This window comes from Furipterus horrens, unplaced genomic scaffold (genome assembly GCF_987537825.1).
Source record: "Furipterus horrens unplaced genomic scaffold, mFurHor1.1.pri manual_scaffold_1, whole genome shotgun sequence".
Lineage (NCBI taxonomy): Eukaryota > Metazoa > Chordata > Mammalia > Chiroptera > Furipteridae > Furipterus > Furipterus horrens.
Genome location: NW_028327171.1, coordinates 177750752 through 177775117, shown reverse-complemented (window position 1 = coordinate 177775117; position 24366 = coordinate 177750752). Strand labels below are relative to the sequence as shown.

The 24366-nt window shown below is 33.9% G+C and overlaps 1 pseudogene; it reads left to right on the top strand.

Annotated features, from left to right (window-relative positions):
* Positions 1 to 4214: 4214 nt before the first annotated feature.
* Positions 4215 to 5106, top strand: LOC150022352 (SNRPN upstream reading frame protein pseudogene; annotated as a pseudogene).
* Positions 5107 to 24366: the final 19260 nt, after the last annotated feature.

Here is a 24366-nt window from a genome sequence, read left to right as displayed (position 1 = left end):
TATTGAATTATTTTCAAATATGTTATTATTTTCATGAAGTAATGTTATTCTAATAAAAATATATATAGACATAGACATACAAATAGTTGCATAGTGCCCTAGAGGCTGTATAGTCACTTTTTAAAAAATCTTTTAAAAAATTTATACCATCGGCTTTGTGTATTTTTCTTCTACTTTAATATATACTTTTTTTCCTAAATATCACATCATGAAGAGTATTAATTTAATAAATAAATTAAATTGTTTCAAGAAATAAGGTTCATTTCCTACTCTGAAATAATCCATTAAATAACCCATACCTTACTGAGGTAAATGAAAGGAAATTGATACAGTTTGCTAGAAATATTTTAAAAAATTTGAATATGCACTATTTTAATATCTTAACTTGTAGTCATACTGGTTGGTTTAGTTTTACTAACCACAGTCATGAGAGCTGACTTACAAAGATATCTTGAATTTTTGTTTAGTGATATGCATGTTGCCTTTTAAATGCTGAAGTGGTGAAAACGAGGAAGAGAGATGCAAAATGTGAACCTTTTAAATTAAAGAAAATATTGAGCTAAGCAACGAGAATTCATTTCAGAATTCTTGTTTCAGAAACTTTAGTCCACCAGGACTTACTATTAAATGCTACATATTTTTTATAATTGCTTGATAACATAAGTGGATTTAATACAATTAAAATAAAACTAAAAAAATTCAATCTTCAACCAAAGAAAATATGTTAATATATGTGATGTCATATGATGTTTAGATATTTAAAAAGATTTAGACTACTGACCTGTGTTTCCTCAGTGTGTATATCTGAGGCATTAAGCAAAGTGGCTTATTTTGATTAATGATAAAGTGCTTAATGCCACAGTGTATCAAGATCACAAATTCATTACCATATTGCTCACCAACTCCACCATCTCCAACCATCCACTCTTATCCTGGGAATCGAACAGTGTTGTAATACATACATGAGATTAAATATTACCCTGAGCATCTGCTAAAAACAACAAATATTGGAGTTTAGCTCTAAGCAAGGGAATCAGATTCTGAAATTTAAGGATTGAGACATGTGTTTAAGCAAAAACAGGAATTACTCCTCTGGGACTAACACAATAATTTACTTACAGACAAGCATTTTTGGCATCAGAGAAAGTTATAACTTGTTCAGAAGATAAGGATTTAAGGGGCTTTGAAAGGGAAATTGCTAAAAAACTATCTGTTAGCTAGGAATTAACAGTGACTTTTTAAGTCAGTGAATCACATGATAAAAATTTAATTTCATGATTCTTAATATGGCTCTGGAATATAGGATGAGTTTGCAGAAAACCAAGTAGCTTGAAATCCAAGGAAGGGACAGTTCCATCTCCCCAAGAAGAAACTGAACACCTGTATTTTCTCAATTGTGGCAGAGGAAGAAAAAAAGGGCCAACATATAAGCAAATAGATAAAATGAACCAAAATATTAACAAGTACCTGAAGGCCAAGTGTTGGTGAATTTGACGGTATAGAGCCCATGAAAATGAGATAAAAGAGGAGTTTGTGCCCATGCACAGTCCCTCTCCTCCACACTCCACTGTATGCTCATGAGCCATTTAAAGACAGGGCTACAAATCAGCAAGTACTACCATCAGTGGAGCAGGGATAAGAATGAGGATAAGGCCCCTGTAGAGGAGGCTGACTTTCTCTTAGAAGCATTAAGCATCAAAGGGAGGAGGAGCAAATTCTGACACCTCCAGAACACAGGGAAATGATATAGATAACATGATCACCTATGGGGAAGATGAAAAAAAAAAAGTCCTGAGCCAAGGATAATATATCAAAAATGGTCTTCTCACAGACAAAACACAAGGCAGAATTTTGGCTGTATGCCATAGGAAATGTGACAAAAATACCTAGAAAAATGCCACACTGAAGGCCCCAAATGAAGGCTGGAACAGGATAACAGCAAAGCGGCCCTTCCCTTGCCGCAGAGACATGCAGAGCTTTAGCAAGCACAGAATTGCAATCATCCAAAAGCTACCTCTGGGGAAAGGTTATGTGCTTTAGAAGAGAGCACTTCTGAGGTGCAAGCACACATGGAGAGGTGGACGCTGAGGACAGAGCACAATATCGAGAAATGCCCTGTGGAGTCCAGCCTCCCACCTGAGTACAGGGCATTGGTAGACTCATTTGAAGCTTGTCTTCACTGAAAACAAAGAGCAAAGACAAAACGTAAACGAGGCTCAACTCTTTCCAAGATTGATTCAATGTCCCGTGCTACTACATGAAAAGAATACAGTTTCAGGTATAAATACTATTTACTTCAGTCTCTTCTGCTCCACATAAGATTAAAATTTATTAGACCCAAACACGTGCAAAACAAGAAAGAAAGAAAAGAAAACAAATTCCACTGACATCCCAATATTGGAACTAGCAGTGTATAAATTCTAAAATAGCTACAATAAATATACCTGGAATCGAGTGGAAAGCATGAATATGTGTGGGCATGGGGGACTCTAACCAGGAAGGAAAAACTATAAAGAGACATCAAGTATAATGTTAGAAATGATAATGATAATATCAGAGATAAAAAATTGTTTTGATGGGCCCTTTAGTAAAATTGACATAATTGGGTAAATGAATAGTGACCTGAAGTATAAGTCAGATCAATCCCTCAAATTAATACACCAAGAGAACAAACAGTGAAAAAAAATCACATAGCCAAGTAATGCAAGTATACAAGATAAATGCTTCTACTATTATTAATAAGAACTCATATAAACCACACATATGTAAGTTACCATGTTCAAATTAATGAAGGCAAAACATAAGAAAAAAAATCATAAAGGCAGCCAGAAAAAAAGACACATTAATTATAGATAAGCAAAGAAACGAATATACAAGACTTTTTATCAGAAACAATGCAAGCTCAAAGATAATTCTGCAATATCTTTAAACAGAGGAAGGAGGAAAAAAATCTGTCATCTATACCAAATAAGAGTATGTTTATAAAGTGAAATTGATTTTTCCAAATAAATAATAGCTGCAAGAATTTAATTCTAGCAGAGCTGTGCTTCAAAAAAGTGTTAAAATAGATTTTCAAGCACAAGGAACAATGCCAGAGAAATATGTCTACAAGAACAAATGATGTACCCTGGAATTGATAAAAACATATGTAAAATAAAAGTCATCTTGGCTTATTTTAAATTGCTCTAAGAGGCAATGTAGTGTTAAAGACAAAAATAAGTGCCAAGGTATGGGGGTATATAACAGATATAAAAGTAAAATATGGAATCACAATAAGACAAAGAAGAGAAGGGAGAAATTGGAGGAATACTGTTGTAAAACTCATAGATTACAAATGATGTGACATCTTATCAAAAAGTACACTGTAGTAAGTTAAGATACATACTCCAAAACTAAAGAAACTTCTAAAATAGAAGTTATGAAAATAGATATATCATAACATCAATAGTGAAGATACACTGTAATAATAAAATGTATTTACTCCAAAAGCAGTTTGAAGAATAAAAAATGAAGAGATTAGAACTAGAACATAACTATAAATATTAAATTAAATTTAATCATAGCAATAATTATACTAAATAAAAACGGTTTAATATCTCAATTAAAAGAAGTACTTATAAGATTAAATGTATAAGAAATCTAAATATAGTATCTTTACAAGAAATTCACTTCATAAATAAAGGCATAGATAAGTTAAAAAATAGTTATAAGATAAAAAATGTAATGCCATACAATTAATCAAAAGAAATCTGGAAAAGCTATATAGCTGTCAGAGAAATGACTTCAGTACATAAAATATATTGCCAGAAATAAAGAAAGATATTACATAATGATTAAAAAGACAAATCACAGAGAACATACAACAATCCTGAATATATTGAGCACATAAGACCAGGGTTTCACTGTGAAAATAATAATAAAAAGTGTTTGTCCATCAGATGCTAGCAAAGCAAAACACTAAAGACAGAGAATTTCAGTGGAGAAACACTGGCTATTTTATTATGGCAGTGGCCCATAGGGTACAGATTATACAAGGCAAAATCATAGGACATTGTGGGTAAGAGATTCAGAGCCGTGCTGTGAGCAGATTGTCAGATGTGAAGTAAGGATAATAAATCATTTCTCCAGGTCTTGAAGACAACTCTGAGTTAGGTCTGGTGTCCCTCCATCTGTTGCACCTTAGGGCTCAAGAGCTGAAAATAACTTTGGTCAAAATGTTATCTTTAGGCTGCCAGAGGGCAGGGCTTTGTGATCACCAGTCAGGCCCTAGTTACTGTCTTCTGCCACCTCAGCGGTTACTTGATAATCTACGGGGAAAGGTTAGGTCTCTGAGTCCATATTTTTAGAGAGAAAGATGATTTCTAGAGCTAGAATCAAAACTAAATTTAATCATAGTCATAAAGATCCTTGTTTTCAATTTTTAGGATGAAGCACTTATATTACAAATAAAAAACTAAAAAGAATAATCTAGAAAAAGAATAGAGGATTAAACAAACTCAAAATAATCTAAAAAATAGAGAAAGCCTTGCTGCAGGGAAGATGGGAGTCATGTCTGCATGCGCTTGAGAAGCATCTGCTCCTAGTCTACAGAGAGCCCAACTAATTTTCCAGGTTTGTGCCTGAAGAAGGGAGGACTCGGGAGCACCAGTCCAAAGCCTTTATTGAGGGACGTTCAAGCAGGCAGGATCTCATCCGGCGTAACATTAGATATAGTTTCCTTGTCTCAAAGCCCTTCTTGGTTGTGACAAGACACAGGACCGCTTACACTTGAGAAGGACCCCCGAGCAGCACGTCCCTGAGGTGGAAGTGCAGGTCAAACGCAGGAGGACAGCCTCCCTGAGCAACCGAGAGTGCCAGCTGTACCCGAGGCGGTCCCAGCAGCAGCAGCAAGTACCTGTGGTGGACTTCCAGGCGGAACTGAGGCAGACTTTCCTGGCTGAGACACCCAGAGGTGGTTAAAGCAGTCTTGGGACATCCCAGGTAGCTGATTCCAAGCGAAAAACCAGGTTAGAGCTGATGCAGCCATGATCAGGGAGTACAGAAATTCTCATTTAAACAATAGGGGTTTTGGAGGTCACGTAATTATTTAGGCTATGTGTAGAGAAGCTTTTTTCTTGAGAAGCTTCATACCATAAGTACCTCACAGGAAGTTTAAAAACGTAAAAGCAGGACCTTAGTGTTCTTGCACTGACATTTTTGTCATGTTTCTGTATTCCATTTCATTGTGGTGCATGCTTTTTAGGTAGTTTTTTTCATATTTAATTTATATTGATTTCAACTTTGTATGAAAAATCACTTAAAAATGGCTGCTAAATACCCTGCTAATGAATGGTTAGAATTTTTGTAAGAGAATATTTTTTCTGCTGGCAGCACAAAATTGCATTGCATAAAACAATCCTTTGTCAGATGTGCAAATAAATCCAGAAATATGAACATAAGATACATTTTCTAAATTACAAAGCATTTATATTAGCTCATCTTCATTGCATTGAAAGATGGACTGCCAGTTATAATGCACTTTGTCCTGCATTGGTTACTTTAATTTGTGTCTTCTGAATTAAGTACACATCACATTCATTAGCAAATAAAAAGCTAAATATTTCCCATGCTTATTTACTAATTATTCCTTTATGGTGTGTCTTTTTCTTACTTTTTTTGTTTCCATCCGTGTATCTCAATCAGCTCACAGTGTAATAAAGACTTTATGATTTAAAAAAATAAAAAAATAAAAAAAAATAATCTAAAAAATAAAATAAAAATAAGAGCATTAATAATGCAATCCTGAACAAAAATTAACATGGTCTGTATAATGCATTGTGTTCCCATCACCCAAAGTCAAATCATGTTCCTTCATCATATAATTGGCCCTCCTTATCCCTTACAACTCCCCTTTCCCATCCCTCTGGTAACCAACATACCGTTGTCTGTCTGTGTCTCTGAGTTTCAGTTTTATATCTCACATAGGAGGGAAACGACATGGTTCTTAGCTTTTCCTGACTGACTTGTTTTGCTTAGCATAATATTCCTAAGATCCACCCATGTTGTCACAAATATCAGTATTTCATCTTTTCTTATGGCTGAGTAATATTCTATTGTATATATGTGCCACATCTTCTTTACCCAGTCCTTTATCAAAGAACATTTTGGCTTTCTCCATGACTTGGCCACCATGAATAATGCAGCAATGAGCATAGTGGTGCATATATCTTTGTATACCCAGCAGAGGGGTTTCTGGCTCATGTGGTAACTCTATTCTTAATTTTTTGAGGAATCTTCATACTCTTTTCCATAGTGGCTGTGCCAGTCTATATTCCTACCTGCAGTGAATGAAGGTTCCTTTTCTCCACAACCTCTCCAACACTTGTTGTTACTTCTCTTGTTGATAAAAGCCACTCTAATAGATGTAAGGTGGTATTCCACTGTGGTTTAGATTTGCATTTCTCTAATAACTAGTGAAATTGAGAATCTTTAATATATCTGTTGGACATTTGTGCACCTTCTTGGGAAAAGTCTGCTCAGGTCCTCTGACCATTTTTAATTGGATCATTTATTTGTTTGGTGTTGAGTTGTATGAGTACTTTACATGTTTTAGATATTAACCCCTTGTAGAAGCTGTTGTTCACAAATATCTTCTCCCATTTGGTTGGTTGCCTTTTTGTTCTGTTGGTGGTTTCTTTTGCTGTGTAGTTTTGATGTGAATTTCCACACAATGAAATATATAAATACTATATCATAGGAATGTATATCTGAAAACTACATGGCCATATAAACCAATGTCACTCCAATAATTTAGTATAAAAATTATAAACTGAAAAATATTATCAATATGATCAATAAAACAAGTACAACAATACAAATATACTGACATTAAAAATAAAATAATCGAGTATAAACAACTTTATTCCAAATGATTTATCAATTTCTATGAGATGAACAATTCTTTGAAAGTCACAAGCTATCAAAGGTTTCTCATGAAAAACATATAACTGAAATAATTTTATTTTAAAAACAATTGTATAAAACACCTTTACAATATAAAAAGCTGCTGGAGCATATGGATTCACTAGTGAGTTCATAAATTTAAGGTAGAAATAATGTTGATTGTACATAATCTCTTCTAGATAACAGGAAAAGAGAGGACACTTCAAACTTAATTTATGAAGCCAGAATCATCCTGAAACAAATAGAAGACAAAGGTATTACAAAGAAAGAAAACTACATACAAACACTTCTCATGAACATTTTTGCAAAAGTTTTCAAATATTTAAGGTAATAAAATCCAAATATATATAATTATCATGAACAGATAGATTTGTCTCAGGAAATGCAAGGTTAATTTAACATTTGAAAATTAACTTATGTAGTTCACCATACCAACAAACAAAAAGTTATAGATGTAGAAAAAACATTTTAAAAAACTTAACATCTATTTCTAATTTAAAAGTGTAAAAAACAAATTGCAGAAAACATCCTCAACCAGGTAACTTCTACAAAAAAACCTAAAGCTAATATACTTAGTGTTTAAAAACTTCATTTATTTCCCCTAAAAGCAGTAACCAGGGAAGAATGTCCCACCTCATCATAGAAAAAAGAAATAAATAAAAGACATTCAGATTATAATAGAAGGAATAAAAATGTCCATAGTAATAGACAACATAGATTCCAACTTATAAAATCCCAGAGTCTACATAAATATAAAACTAAAGAAAATGAATTTAGCATATTCATAAGACTTAGGGTGTTCAAAAATTATTATATTTATGTATATAAAAGAGTAATTGAAAATCAAAATTTCAAGAAGTCAAGTAATATATTCAATAGAATACTTATACTATACTCATTGCTTGTATTTACTTGAAAATAGAATATAAAGTTTGTTAAAGTTAGATCATGTAACACTTCTGTTCAAAATCCTCTATTATTTCCTACTTTATTAACAGTAAAACTTTTTAAAAACTTGCACAAAACTCTGTATGTACTGTCCCCTTCCTATTCTCTCTGACATCTCTTACTTCATCACTATTGTTTCAATCTGTTCCAAAAATGAACCTGATTGTTATCCTTCAAATACAAAAAGCATGTTCTTTTCTCAAGGCTTTGGTACTAAGCATCTAGCCTGGAACATTCTTCTCCCAATAGTCATATGGTTTTCTCCATTACCTCTTTCAGCAGATCTCTGATTAAAGACTGTCTTGTTCCATTATTCTATTTCAACTAGTATTCTTCTCTCAAATCAACAATACCTATCCTCTCTTGGTCATCAAATAGTAAAAGCATAGCTTTAAATTATAGTTTAGAGTGTTTCCCATAAAATTATGGACTTGTCTTTCCAAGAATTTAAACATGTATTTTATACACTAGAATTTAAATTACAGTAGTCCCTCTCTGTATCGTGGTTCACTTATCACGGCCTCACTGTATCACGGGATTTTTTAAAACATTAAATTTAATTATTTATCATGGATTTTTTACCATATCACAGGATTTTGCAGTACTGTATATGTATGTTGTTAAAGTTACTAAGTTTAAGAGTATAGGATAAATGTAAGGTTCCTACTTCACGGGGGGGTCTAGAATGTAATACCTGCAATAAGCGAGGGAATACTGTATACAATATGATATGTACCATTGCTTTGTTATTGATCTAAATTTCCTCACCTTTTTGAAGTCCCACTGAAAGCTGAGGGACTGAAGAGGATGAACAAGACAGGAGGGGTAGACTGAGAAAAATGTTAAATTTACTAGTAAGCTATCATAATCTCTTCTAATATAAAACAATTCTCTAGATTTGTTTATTTATTCCTTTACCACAGACCCCATCCTACAAATGTCTGGGGAGAACAAAAATATTATATGTCTTCATGATAAATAGGAAGGAGGTATGTCTAAAATTTGCATGCATGTGTGTGTACACACACATACAGTTGCCCCTCCATATCCATGGGTTCTACATGCAAGGAATTAAACAACTGAGAATCAAAAAATTTTTTTGAAAAAATATTACATTGTTACTGGCATGTACTATGTATTTAGGTCTATAAGGGTTGCATTTATATTGAAGATGTACAGATTTTTTTGTCTTATCATTATTCCCTAAACAATATAAATGTTATTTACATAACATTTACATTGTGTTATGTATTATAAGTAATCTAGAGATTATTTAAAATGAATGGGAAGGTATGCATAGGTTACATGCAAATACTATGCCTTTTATATAAGGAACTTGAGGATCCACACATGTTGATATCTGAGGCAGTTCCTAGAAACAACCCTCTATAGATACTAAGGATGTTTTTCTCCCTCTCTCTCTTTCTCTCCCCCTCTCCCCTCTTTGGTTGGGTTAGTTTAGACTTTGTTCTATGAAGGTCTTTGATAGGATTATCATCCTCCATGTTATAGATAATAATCCATCTATTTAAATGTTGATTTCATTCAAAAATACCTTCACAGCAAAATCCAGAATAATGTTTGATCAAATATTTGGGGAACATGTCCTAGACAAGTTGATTCATAAAATTTACCATCACAGTAACACTACCTGAGATCCTTTATACCTTAAATATGAACTATGTAAATTACTTTGCATATATTAAAATTATAGGTACCTACACATATTTGTCATTCAAATCGTGGGAATATGACATACCAATGAGTTAAACTGTACTATCTTAAAATAACAAAGGCTCTTTGTTCATAGTCACACCTCTCAAAGAGCATGACATTATTTTGCAAATATCATTTTGTGTGTGTTAGATTGCAGACTATACTGGATGTGCAAGTAACAGGTAATGTCACAGGTAAGATTACACTGCTACTTTTTAAAAAACTCTTCTCATTAAAATGTTCCAAACGTGAATATCTACTATTTGAAAGTCTCTGCAGTGGAAGCCTAGGGAATATGTACCTTTAGCATCTACATTGTGAAGGCATTTTATAAACTGTTGATATTTTATATTTTTTCAATATGTCACCAGGATTTAGTCTACATAAAGGTATAAGGAATAATGTGATTTGAGCCATTATAACAGTGGGGAAGTGTAACACACCCCACTATTCTTTAAACATTGTTTCTGTAAATACTGACTCTGACTAACATGTAGCTTGCAGATAAACAGCATGTTTGTACAAGAATCCTAGGAACTAAATTCAAAAGAAACAGACTCCAACCTTCAGTCATTCCAGCTCTGGGAGATTTGCAGACCTACAACCATAAAACTAGGATGATGTAAAAGCAGGATGACAAAAACCAGGATGACACACACCAGACCAGTGCTTGACCAGTTTTGAAGTCCTTATCAGAATGGACTGTGCTGGTCTGCATGTAGAGAACTTTTCAACCCCCCCCCCCCAATTAATCTCTTTGTTCTGCTTCCCCTCTTTCTTCTTATGAAAACCTCTGTCTGCATTGACATATTGAGATTGGCTTTGCGAGAAGAGTCCCCTGTCTTCTAGGTTTCTGGCATCTGAATAAACCTCTTTCCTTTCCACCACCTACTGTCTCACAGGTTTGGCTTTCATTGTAGCAGAGTGCAGGACCTGCATTTGGTTCTGTGACTACCTTCCATTTAGCTGCCCGTCCCATTTTAGGACAATGAGACCTCAAGTCAGCTCCCATAGTTACAACATTACCCCATCCACAATGATGAGACAACATCGATACTGACACTTCCTAGGAAGGAGCCTTCACAGTGCTGTGAGACCACACTATTGAACTAAAAGGTCAGTTATCAATGCATCCTTCAGATTCATTTATGACCAAAACAGGAAACTGTGGATGAAACCAAAAAGGGATTCTATGAAAAGTAACATCACAGGGTTATCTGATTATAAATTCTTAGCCGGGCAGGTTATGGTAGGTAGTCAAACTGCAGGCATATAACTTTTTCGTAAATGTTTATGTTGCCTTAAGCAAGCCCTGTCCACGTTTCTGTGCTTCTAGGTTCACATATCTTTGAAATAAGCTGTAACCAACCCCACATAACTTTAACTGTCCTGTAATGCTGTGCCCGTATTACTTTCTTCCACCTTTATGTAACCTTTCTGAAGGGTTAACTCTGAAGATTTCTGCCTGAAGGCTTGCAAGGCCTAGTCAGCCCAGGTGTCCTGTGACTCAGCCCAGAGGTCTGCAAGGCAGATCTTGTTTATGGCAGCTGAAGACCTAAGGCCCTGAGAAGCAAAGAAGTCGGGGAGAGCCATGTCTCCTTTCCCATAGCAATAACGTCTTATGTAAAATATACTCCTTAAATTTATAGCCTTGTTTAGTAGCCATAATAGAAACAACAGATGTGTTTTAAAACTCCTTGTTTGATCTATATACTTTTATGTTTGCTCCTACATCCTTGAGAAAGTGTATACTAATTGCATGAAGATCCTTTGGTCCTATTATCAGTAACTTCATTTACCTAAAAAAAGGGGCTGCTGGGCTGCTAGTTTTTTGCTGACAGCCTGAGGGAGCTTCAGTCCTCTGTCCGTTTTTGGCCACTTGTTCTGCTTGCCAAGATTATCTCAGCGTCTCCGTTCACAGAGTACGGCAACACCTTTCATACCTTATCGCCATAATTTCAATGCATAAAAGAAGTTGCAAAACTTATATTTTTTTGGAGTACTTGAAATCTTACTCCCCTATATATATGTCATCAGTTTGGCTCAAATAAACTCATAAAAAGTCTCTACAATCTGGACGTTTCTTACGTTGACACCATGTAATATTGCAAAAACAAACAAAAAGCCATACTGTTGTTCCACTATTGTTGAATAAAAATATTTGCTATATTTAAAATATATATTAAAATTTAAATATAGCAAATTATGATCTCAAGTTATAAAACAATAGTAAAATTGGGAAGACTCTATTTTCTCATTTTATCACAAGTGGCTAAAGTTCCATGAGCATTTTTGAATTCTGCCTTATGAGAATAATAAACTCTATCTCTCTTTCCTGTCAGAGAAACTTGCTCCTTCCCCTCAAGGATATATACCACATCTACGTTTTTCTTTTTTGAAAATATAGGGAATCTTTCTCTAATTTGGAAAAATAAGAAACAACAAAGTGAGCAGTTCTTATTACTGGGGAAAGGAAAAGCATGTGTCAGTATTATGTAATTTGGGCCTTTTTAATACTTTTCCATGTGTATAATTCAAGAGAATGTACTCCTTCTGAAAACACGCACACACACACAATTGCACATAATTTCAGAGGCTTCACAGAGTCTCAGGAGCCTACGGACATTTGGGATCAGAACTCTTGTTCAAATAATGGCTGACAAAACTTACCTTCTAGTCAAACACATCAAATGGCTCCCTTTCACACCACAACAGCCATGATCAGAGACTATAGGTGCTTCTCTGAGGTCTCCACCGACATGTACACCAGAGATCTGCCATGTGAAATACCCCAGCCAGGTTAAGCTCTGAATACCACAGGATAAGATAAGACAGCGAGAATAAAGCAGCTGGCCTGGATGGATTTTTGTTACAAGCAGCATTGTCTTGAGAAACTTAAAACAGTTTAATTCCAAATAAGTATTAGTATTAGGCATACAGGCTTTATACATGGGCTAACAAGAGTTTTGCTTTCTGTGGAAAACATTCTGGTAGGTGTTTACTATTTATATATTTTCAGGTAATTAGTCCCTATGGTGCCACCCTGTTCAGGCTCCAGCTGTTCCTGCTAAGAAGATGTTACTCATGTCAGGAATTCCCAGTCTCCAGCACGAAGTGGTTAACTAATAATGGGGTGCTTGAGAAATGGCCCACAGAAAGGGAGGTGATGAACAACTTAAACTTAATTTTCACTTTTTATGTACCAAGCGATATCTATAGTATTAGTACTGGCAGTGAGTCCTCTCTGATGAAGCATAGTTCAAAGAGGAAAAAAACATTTCAGCTGTAATCAGAGAAAAGGTATTTCTTTAGATGCACAACCTGACTCCTGAAAATATTAAACCCGCAAAAATAATCAAATATTTATAAACCACCACCTCTAATCTCTCACATTTATAATATTTACATGAAAAGTTCTAGTTGGCCAACATAAATAACTGTAAAAGGTGAGTTATGAGTTCCACATTTTATACACTGTACCTTTGCTAACATTGTTTTGCCTGATGGCCTAGGAGTGAGTACATTATAGCTTTAGAAATTGATTACCTGTGAAGTAGTTAATTTATAATTTAAATATAATAAATTGTCACAAATAAACACTCAGAAAGTTCCAAATAGATACCTTGCAGAACACATTTTAATCAAAATGTGATAAAACTAGAGGTGAAGTTCAATAAAGATATTAAAAATTAAACATGATTGTTCTAAAATAATTACTAGATATAAACCAAAATTGAAATTACAAAATAAAAGTTTTGAATTAGGTGCCTCAAATCCACATTTAAGGATATTATAAAAGATGTGTTTTAACTTAAACAAAAATATTAAATAAATTTATTAAAGTTTTAATGAAAGAAAGAAGAGAAAGGTTAAGACACTAATCAATATAAAAGAAAGATTAACAAATTACAACACACAGAAAAACCTACTAAATGAAAGGACAGAGATCCTTAAGGCTGGTTGTAAAAAGATACAGAAATTACATTAAAAATATATCACTTCTTGGAAAGCATGACTAAAAATAAGGAGTGGGGGGTCAGAAAAGCAAAATGACATAACATTAAAGAATGAGATAAAACTACATGCTGTATATAGATAAAAATAAAAGGTTTTGAAGGAATAAGATGAAAGCATTCAGTCAATAAATTAAAAATATAAGTAAATTATAAAATATTGAGCTACAGTGTATGAAAAGATATTTGTTATAAAATTAAAGATGAATAAACATTTATAATCCAATGTGTTATTAATTAAATAATCTTTCTGTGTGATACTATATATGTGTATGCAAGCATGTTTATGTGTGTATAGATAGAGACACAAAAACATCAAAAATAATCTCAAATTCCTGACCACATATATCTTTACAAATTTCAGATAATGTGGTAGACTTTCATAGGGAGAATGATTCACCATAATATTTTTTAAAAATATGTTAAGTAGAAAATGTATTTTGATTAAAGTGCTTCCTTTTGGATATTTTTTTATAAAAAAAGACACATTCACAAAAAATAAACCTGAAAAATACAGTTAAATTACTCAGCTGCTTAGAATTGTTACTTATTCTCAGTACTATTATTATAATTAGAAATCTGTAGTTATCAAGACAAATTCCACAGAATCTCCAACTCAAAACTATTCAAATGCAAGTCAAAGGTATTCAAATGCAAGAATATCTGCTGAATTTGAGGCCAAGGGTGGACATAAAAATTAGAGAGAAAGATATGTTTCTTGCAAGTCCAGGAAGCACAGAAATCCCAAACAAGATGGATGCAAGGAGACCCCTGCCAAGACACATCATAATTAAATTGCCAGAGGTTAAAGATAAAGGGAGAACCTTAAATTCAGCAAGAAAAAAATAGTTACCTACAGGGACTGTCAGATGATTTATCAAAAGAAATTTTTCAGGCTAGAAGAGACTGGCAAGAAATATTCAAAGTCATGGAAAGCAGAGACCTACAGCCAATATTGCTCTACCTAGCAAAGATAACATTTAGAATTGAAAAGCAGATAAAGAGCTAAAGAGCTTCCCAGACAAGGAAAAACTAAAGGAGCTCAGCATCTCCAAACCATTATTATATGAAATACTAAAGGGACTTATTTAAGAAAATGAAGGTCAAAATTATACACAATACAATGACAATAAATACATATCTATAAACAATTGAATCTAAAAAACTAAGCAAACAAGGAAAACAGAGGCAGTGCTATGGATATAAATGTTTTGATGGTTGCCAGATGGAAGAGGGGTAGGGGAAATGGGTGAAGAGGCGAGGGGATTAAGAAGTACAAATAGGTAGTTACAGAATAGCCATGGGATGTAAAGTACAGCACAGGAAATGGAGTAGCCAAAGAACTTATCCGCATGACCAAAGTTGTGGGGATTGCCTGAGTGAGTGGGGGTGCTGGGTGAAGGGGGGGGGAAACATGGGACAACTAATTTTAGCATAATCAATAAAATATAATTAAAAAATAAAAACAAACAGCAAAAAGGATATGTGTCTTACAGAGACAAAAGGTAAAACACTCAAATATTAACTGCTGCATAACTGCCTTTTAACTGTTCTTTTATTTTAAAAATTACATAAAGTAAGAAAATTCTACTTTTGAGAACCCAGCATCACTGTTCTAATTACATGTCCTCTTTTGGTTGTACTCTAATTAAAAATGTAAGAATTCTAAATATATTAATGTAATATAGTATATAATTACTGAGGCTCAGTCAATGTTAACTTACTCCATACATGTCCATATCCTTGTTATGCAGCCTTCACTCTATTAAGAAAGATTTCATTCAATGGAAATTAAACAAAAATTTAAAAAATAAATCACCTCAATTTCACACTATACAAATGTTAAGGAAGATTGATGATCTCATATAGCAAGAGCTATATAGATAAAAAAGTGGTCATGGCTGGGCATGCTATTGGGTAGACATCCAGGAAGTGTCCTATGATAATTTTTGTTTTATCCAACACTTTGGCATTTTATGAAATAGTCTGAACGCTGTAATTTGTTTTAAAACTGGCTCAATAATGAATATGTTTTTGGTCTTTTCTCAACAACTTTATAGAGCCACAATGTCTAGAGTGTTCTTTATTTTAATCTCATCATCTATTTATGTCTCCAGAAAAAGAAAAGTGTTTTCGTTGACACACAGTCACACCTGATTTTCAGTCATATTATTTGTGTATATCTCAGATGGGTGCCAGAGATTTATAGCAAAGGCAGGGCACCATTATTAAATCCATTTCACTTTTCTAAGAGCATCATGAGATTGAGGCTAAAAAGAGAAATGACTATATCGATTTCATTTTTTTTTCATGTGGGTTCATTTTTTAATCTTTATTCTTTTACTTCAACATATTTAAGTTTACTTATACCAGTACTACATATATATTTAATTGCTGTAGCTTTAAAGTGAATTTTAAAATTGAATACAGTGACTTCTTCATCTTGATGATGCTTCAAGGCTGTATTGTCTATTGAGCGTCGGCCTGCGAGCTAAGTGTCGCTGGTTCGATCTTCCAGTCAGGGTACATCAGAGAAGGAAAACTCTGACTCCGAAAAACCTCCGCTGCCTTGCGGCATACCTCTTCAGGGGAAAGGCTAAGGGAGTAAACCCCGACAGAAAATCCGGAGCCGGAGTCCCTAAGGCGGTTTGACGTTGTAGTCAACACCGGCAACTCCTGCGGCGCACCTGAAGCCAAGCTGTATTGACTCCGTCTTTCCCTTGGACCCTTCAGCTGCGAAGAGAGGGGGGGTCTGCTGCATGGGCAACAGCAGACCCTCCATATCACCCTGCCCAGGCTCTGTAGCTTCAGCGTCATCGCAAGATGTCGATTCAACACGGGAGGAGACAGATACGATGTCACTCCCGAGTCAGACTGCACAGCCATTCTCGGCGGTGCAGATAGACTCTTAAGAAGCTACACCATCGTCTCTCGAGACGGAAGGCTGCCGACGACGACGATACACATTTTTTATTTTATTGTTGTTCTATCGCAGTTGTCCCAATTCCCCCCACCCCCATTGCTCTCTACTACCCTGATTACACATCCATTCCCACAGTCAATCCTCACCCTGTTGTCCATGTCCATGGGTCATTTATACATGTTCATGGACTAGACCCTACCCTTTCTTTCTCTCCTTAGGTCCCTCTCCCATATCCTCTGGTCACTGTCAGTCTGCTCCTTGCTTCCATGCCACTGGTTCTAATTTGCTCATTTGTTTTGTTCATTAGATTCCTCTTGCAGGTGAGAGCATATGGTATTTGTCTTTTGCCACCAGGCTTATTTCATTTAGCATAACACTATCCAGCTCCATCCATGCTGTTGCCACTGAAAGGTAAAAGTTCCTTCTTTCTTTCTGCTATGGAGTATTCCATTGTTCAATTGTACCACAGTTTTTTGATCTACTCATTTACTGATGGGCACTTAGGCTGTCTCCAGCACTCGGCTATTATAAATAATGCTGCTATAAACATAGGAGTGCATAGGTTCTTTTGAATTGGTGTCTCAGGGTTCTTAGGGTATAACCCCAAATGTGGAACCACTGGATCAAAAGGCAGTTCCATTTTTAGTTTTCTGATGAAATGTCATTTTGTTTTCCACAGTGGCTGCACCAGTCTGCATTCCCACCAAGTGCACTAGGGTTCCCTTTTCTCCACATTCTTGCCAGCACTCGTTTGTTGATTTATTGATGATGGCCATTCTGACTGGTGTGAGATGGTATCTCATTGTGGTTTTAATTTGCATCTCCCTGTTGGCTAATGATGTTGAGCATCCTTTCATATGCCTATGGTCCCTCTGTATGTCCTCTTTGGTGAAGTGTCTGTTCATATCCTTTGCCCATTTTCTAATTGGATTCTTTTTCTTCCTGGTATTGAGTTGTATGAGTTCTTTATATATTTTGGAGATCAAACCCTTGTCCTAGGTATTATTGGCAAATATGTTTTCCCATATAGTTGATCCTCTTCTCATTTTGATGATGTTTTCTTTAGCTGTGTAGATGCTTTCTAGTTTGATGTAGTCTCATTTGTTCAGTCTTTACTTCCCTTGTCCTTGGAGATGTATCAGTAAAAATATTTCTTCATGGGATATCTTAAATTTTACTGTCTATGTATTCCTCTAGGACTTTTATGGTATCACGGCTTATATTTAAGTTTTTATTCATCATGAGTTTAATCTGGTGTATGGTATACTTTGGTGGTCTAGTTTCATTTTTTGCATGTACCTGTCCAGATCTCCCAACACCATTTATTAAAGAGGCTATTTTTACTCCATTTTATGCTCCTACCCCTTTTTCAAATATTAATTGATTATTTCTGGGCTCTCTATTCTGTTCTATTGATCAATGTTCCATTGTTTTTAGCCTCTAGGTTCATCAGAGATATTGGCCTGTAGTTTTCTTTTTTGGTTGTCTCTTTATGTGGTTTTGGTATTAAGATGATACTGGCCATGTAAAAAGAGTTTGGAAGTCTTCCCTCTTCTTGAATTTTTTTGGAATAATTTGAGGAGAGGAATTAGCTCTTCCCTAAATATTTGATAAACATCACCTGTAAAGCCATCTGGTTCGGGGCTTTTGTGTGCTGGGAGTATTTTTTTATTACTTTCTCAATTTCACTAGTTGTTATCAGCCTATTCAGGCTTTCTGCTTCTTAAGATTATATGTTTCTAGAATTTTGTCAACTTCACTTAGGTTATGAAATTTCTTGGCATATAGAAATTCATAGTAATTTCTTACAAGCCTTTGTATTTCTGTGGTATCGGTTATAATTTTTCCTCTTTTGTTTCTGATTTTATTTTTGGGAGTCCTCTCTCTTTTTCTTTTGAGGAGTTTGGTTAAAGGCTTATCTATTTTGTTTATGTTTTTAAAGAACCAGTTTCTAGATTTATTAATCTTCTGAATTGTCTTTTAGTCTCTGTGTCATTTAATTCTTCTTTAATCTTGATTCTTTCTTTCTTTCTACTTTTTCTGGGTTTGTTTGTCATTTTTCCTCTAGTTCTTGTAAATGTAGGGTTAAGTTGTTTATTTCATATTTTTATCTCTTTTTAGGTAGACCTGTATTGCTATGAACTTTCCTCTCAGGACTGCTTTTGCTGTGTCCCATAGGTTTTGGGCTGTTGTGTGTTCATTTACATTTGTTTCCAGAAAATTGTTAATTTGTTCCTTGATCTCTTTGTTAACCCAATTATTATTTAATAGCATGTTATTCAGTCTCCATATATTTGAATGTTTTTGAGTTTTTTCCTTGAGGTTGGTTTCCAGTTTCAAGGCATTGTGATCCAAGAAGATGTTTGATATGATTTCAATTTTCTTAAATTTGTTGAGGCTTGTTTTGTGTCCTACCATGTGGCCCATCCCTGAAAATGTTTTATGTGCATTTGAAAAGGTCATATATTTTGCTTCTTTGGGGTGAAAGTTTCTGTATATATCAATTAAGTCCATTTGATCTAGAATGTTGCTCAATGACACAATATTCTTGTTGATTCTTTGCTTGGAAAATCTGTCCATTGTTGACAATGGGGTGTTAAAATCCCTTACTATGAGTATGTTGCTATCGATATCTTTTGTAAAGTCTTCTAAGATTTTTCTTATATATTTGAGTACTCCTATGTTGGGTGCATATACATTTACAAGCGTTATAGCTTCTTGATGGATTATTCCCTTTAGTATTATGAAATGGCTTTCTTTGTCTCTTTTTATGGTCTTTGTTTTGAAATATATTTTGTCTGATATAAGTATTGCTACCCCATCTTTTTTTCATGTCCATATATTGCTTTCTTATAAACATTTATTTTTCTAAATGATTATGACCAATGTCATTATTTCTATTCATTCACAATACATTTTTTTGCCCAGACTGTCAGGGTCTAAAATGGCTGTTAATGTGGATAGACTAAACCACCGTTAACTTCTATATTTACAGTTTGTAAATTATAAAGAATAACAGAGAATTACTTAATACCTACTATGTATAAGTAATTAGTGTATAAAGCATCTTTTAAATATGGAAGGTGCCAGAATTTAAGGTCTATTATGTATTAGTTATTATTCCAGACATTGTTCTCTTTTAAAATACTTGAACCAATTATTTTAAGTTGAATATTATTTTGAGAATTATCATAAGTTCTTATTAAGTGTTCCAGAACCAGGGCACACAATGATGAATGACAATATAATTTAGAACAAATAATGTATTTTTTTTTAAGTATGGTCATTCATTTCATTAATAATAATTTAATGCAGTTTTTTTATTATAATGGGAAAAACCCCTAAGTCGCCAGATTTCCTAGTTAAAGATAATGTTCCTAGTTACTATAAGAGCTAGACAATAAAATTATGTTCCTCACCCATTCCCAAATTAGTTATTTTTTTACCCTACAAGAGGATGGTCTACCATGTTACAAAATGAACAAATAAAGCAAATTGTTTTGTGATCAGTGGCCTGTAAAAATCTCTTCAAATGTCTAAACTATCTTTGTTCATTGGTTGGGAGAATTTTAATTTACAAAACTTTAGTCCTTTCTTTCACTAGTTTTTAGGCTTTTTCTCCGTTTTTTCTGTCTGTCTGTAGTTTAATTGTCTTTGTTGGAATTTTGAAAACGAGGGATCCGCAGTGATTTTCAAAAGTGATGGTTGTAGAAGGATCTGCGTACATGCTGTTCTGGCACATCTCTGCTGCCCTCTCTGTAGTAGTGAGCACGAGGGTCTTATTTATCTTCATGGATCAATGTCTTAGTTGCAACCTTGATATTCCTCAACAAGTTGGAATTATTATACCCATCATCAATAAATGTATAAATATAATTAAAGAAAAAAGGTATATTTAATAGACACATTTATTGTTTTTTCTGTTGTGAATAAACAATTCATTTTTTTTCAAAAATGTTATATTAGTACTTTATTTTAATTGTACTTTATTCATAGAAAAGTGAGCAGGGACTATTAGAGAAAGTGACTAAAATAAACAACAATAATGTAAACCAACTATAAATGATATAAACAACTTTATATGAAATTATTTTAATCAAGAACTGTGAAGGGTCTGAGACTTAACCTACTTGAAAGATAACAAGTTAAACCACCATAGTTTTAAGGATTCTGGTAGAAGACATGAGACTCTTGTGTTAGAGATGAAGTAGAAGTAGCCTGAGTGCATGTTCTCTGAGTCCAGTTACAATAAGTTAATGTGAAAAAGAACCAGATGGCTTCTAAGCATAGCATTGAAGAAGAGTAATGCTGAATTTAGAAAGCCTGATTGTTATAAATAATGGACAGTAAGCATGCTTACTCTTTCCTCCAGAAAGAGAAACTATCATTGGTTGTTCACTATTCAAACACCATTGAAAAATAATTCAGAACCAAAAGTAGTCAGTGCTTCATTTACAAGTCACACTAAAACCTGAGAGACACATGAAGAACTATCTTTCAACATCTTCTACCTTATAAGAATATTTTCTTAGGATTTCCTTGGAGAGTTTTTGGAAACATTCAGAAATAGAAGAGAAGTCAAACCCCATTTGAAAACAAATGAGTGTTATATGATTTTAGTTAGTCAGTTATAAAAGAAAAATAGAAAATAAAGCCAGTATAGCAGAGACTAAAATTTATTTTACTTTGTGAGTACCATTCCCCTGGCTTCTCTGTAATTTTATTTCTCAGAGTCTTCACCAGCAACCTTCTTCAGAGAACTTCCCTTGGGATACTGATGCCACTTTACCTACACTGGCAGAGTTGAAAGAGGCTGAGAGTTTGTTTCCTGATGGTCGTTCTTAGCCAATGATTGATTGGTGCTTGAATTGAAAGCTCACTCTGCTTCTAATCAAGACAAACACTGAAGTGGAGCTTACACTTCCAAGTTTTCCTGAGGGATTAGGCTACATTTACCCTTCCTGAACGTTCTGGAAATAACATGCTTCTTGACTGCTATTTCCTTTTCTATGTTTTTCTTTTACCTTCCTAGTTTCTCCAGAGAGCACTTTTTAAATAAATCATTTAAAAAATTCTTTTCAGATTCTACTTCTCATTAATCAAGCAAAACAGTCAGGAAAAACAAAACAAAACAAAACAAAACAAAGCAGAAATAATAGCTACCACTGTTGGGTGCTTACTGTGTGCGAGCACTGGGTAAGCCCTTGATTTCCTCCTCATAACAACAGTATAAGGTGGAAAGAATCATTCATTTTTCCTTAGGGGAGAGGTTTACAGAAATTAATTAATTTGTTCAAGTCTCACAAACAGTGACAGAGCTCAGTTCTGGAGACATGTCCATCCAAAAACTGTGCTTCTGAATGCTATACTATAAGTTGTAAGGAACATAAAAAGATGAAAATCTCTCAAGAACATAAAAAGATGAAAATCTCTCTCTTCCCTCCCAATCTTCTCTTACAGGGTTTAGAAAAATCTAGTTCAACTTTTAGTCTTTTGAACTCAAAAAGCAGCTCCAAAGAATATTTCCATGAGTTTTTTGGTTAAAATGTTAACAGTGGAAGAATGCAACCCATGGGTGTATTTTAACAGGATATATATAATGTTTTGAGTCATCATGTTTGCAATACATTTCAGATAACTGCAATTACATTATAGAATTTAATTATGGAAAGTCAAAAGAAGTGAAAAGGTAAAGCAATTAATACTCAAAATATAGATGTGAATTTATCATTACATAGTGATGTAGTAGAAAATACATACTTACAAATTCATTGTAATATTCTAATAACATTGTCCTGTTGTGCTATATTTCTCTAGTTTATACTCTAGTTCTGTGGAAACTTCTGTGTCTTCCATAGTTTCTTTTTCCTTTTCCCAGGCTTAACTGTTGGATAGTTCCAGGATCCACTTTACTCTTTATAGTTTCTCCCTGGGCCTAATTTCAAACTTTAAGACTTAAAATGACCAGGATGATGATTTCAAAATAAAATTCTTCATTATATACATCTTTTGAGCTTTAGAGCTGTTCAGCAGTTCCTTTTTCAAATAATCTGCATTTCTATCTAAGAGTGATTAAGCGCTTCATTTCTTCCAAAACTGAATCCCAAACTGAAGTGTGAAGGCATTAGGCCATTCTGTAGGATGCCATTATACTTACTTCACTATTATTAAAAAGTTGCTTATTAAGCATCATATTTATTCTCAAATCACTTTGTGTGTGTGTTGCATTAATTACTGTAATTACATAATTTAATTCAATATTAAGTAAAATGATGAACTATGAATGCAAAAGGTAGAGTTTACTCTTACTATGTCACTATGGCAACCTAGTAAGACTTGAAAAATAAATAATTAAAACATTTTTTATTTGTTCAGAAGTGCACTTTAATTAATAAATCTGGAAAGTCACGGATAATTTATTTTGAACATGGACCATAGAAGAAAATAAGGCCAATAACTTCAGTAATAAAACAAATACTCAGAGAAAAGACTTTGAACCTATAGCACTGTATTGGTGAATTTAATATACAATGAGATGATGTGAGTTAATGTATGGTGCTCAGACTGGGCCAGTGTGCATGCACCTTAATGTGTGCTTTCCCACTTTAATCAAATAACTGATAATCAACTACTTTGGATTGTTTCAGGTAAGAGAATTTTTACTACATATTCATGTATTTTCTAGACAGCCCAACATGGATATATTTGAAGTGCCTTAGGTTTAATGTAACCAAAATTGAATAGATTATCTTTCATTCCCCTAAAAGTTTTCTAACTTTTGCAAACTTTCTTCTACACCTGTCTTCTGTGTTTCCATTATTTATGAAATACCATATCTACATGACTGTCCATGCCTGAAACTTAAATTTCATTTTGAAATCTTCTCTCACTCTTCCAGAACTTTCTGTATAAATCAACTCCCAAATAGATCTAGATTATCTAACTTCTAGATTATATACCTAACATTACATCTATTCTCTTGATGCAGTTTGAAACCTCCTTTATTTTTCTGGCATCCTCAACATTCCCTAACAAATTCATACATAGTAGTGGGTTCTTCCTTGCATAATCCTAGTGATATTTCCAATCTATTCTGATAAAAACATTCATCTCATTGTTTAAAAACTGTTAATGACTATCATCCTAACTATCAAGTCTTAATGATCTATCTTTTCCCTTGCTTAGCTATTAGCTTCATATACCAAAATTTCCCCTTCCACTCTTCTATTCTTTTAATGTCATATACTCTCTCTCATAATACATTCTTTATCACATTTATTGTATTAGGTAGCCCATCTTATTAAAATTGCTTATTTACTTATCTATTTCTTCCTTTTGACTCATAGTTATAGGCTTTATTTCCATCTCTCTCTCCCCAGAGCCAAGTAGAGTCCTGGAACATAGTAGACATAAATAATCACAGAGACAAGATTACCTAAGTAAGTTATGAAATTAAAGTGGTGTGTCAAAAATGAGAATAGTGTAGTCATAACCAGAAACTATACTATTAGGTATAGTTTATTCCTTTACCTCATCACTGATCAAAACTGAGTATACAACCTTTGTTAAGCATTTATTGGGTATACTTCACTAGAATAATTATCATAGTATTTTCTGTGGAAGACCTAAGCAAACATGAAATTTTTTAATGACATGGAAGAGGAAGGCATCTTAGAGGCTTCTAAGTAATTAAAAACATTTCATCATCTTAGACTCTACGTACCTAATAATACATTCCATTTCATTTCCTGACTACGACTATAAAGAGACAGAGTAGCATCATGTTCAGGGAACATCATCTGGGAATTCAGGCAGTTCTTGGGA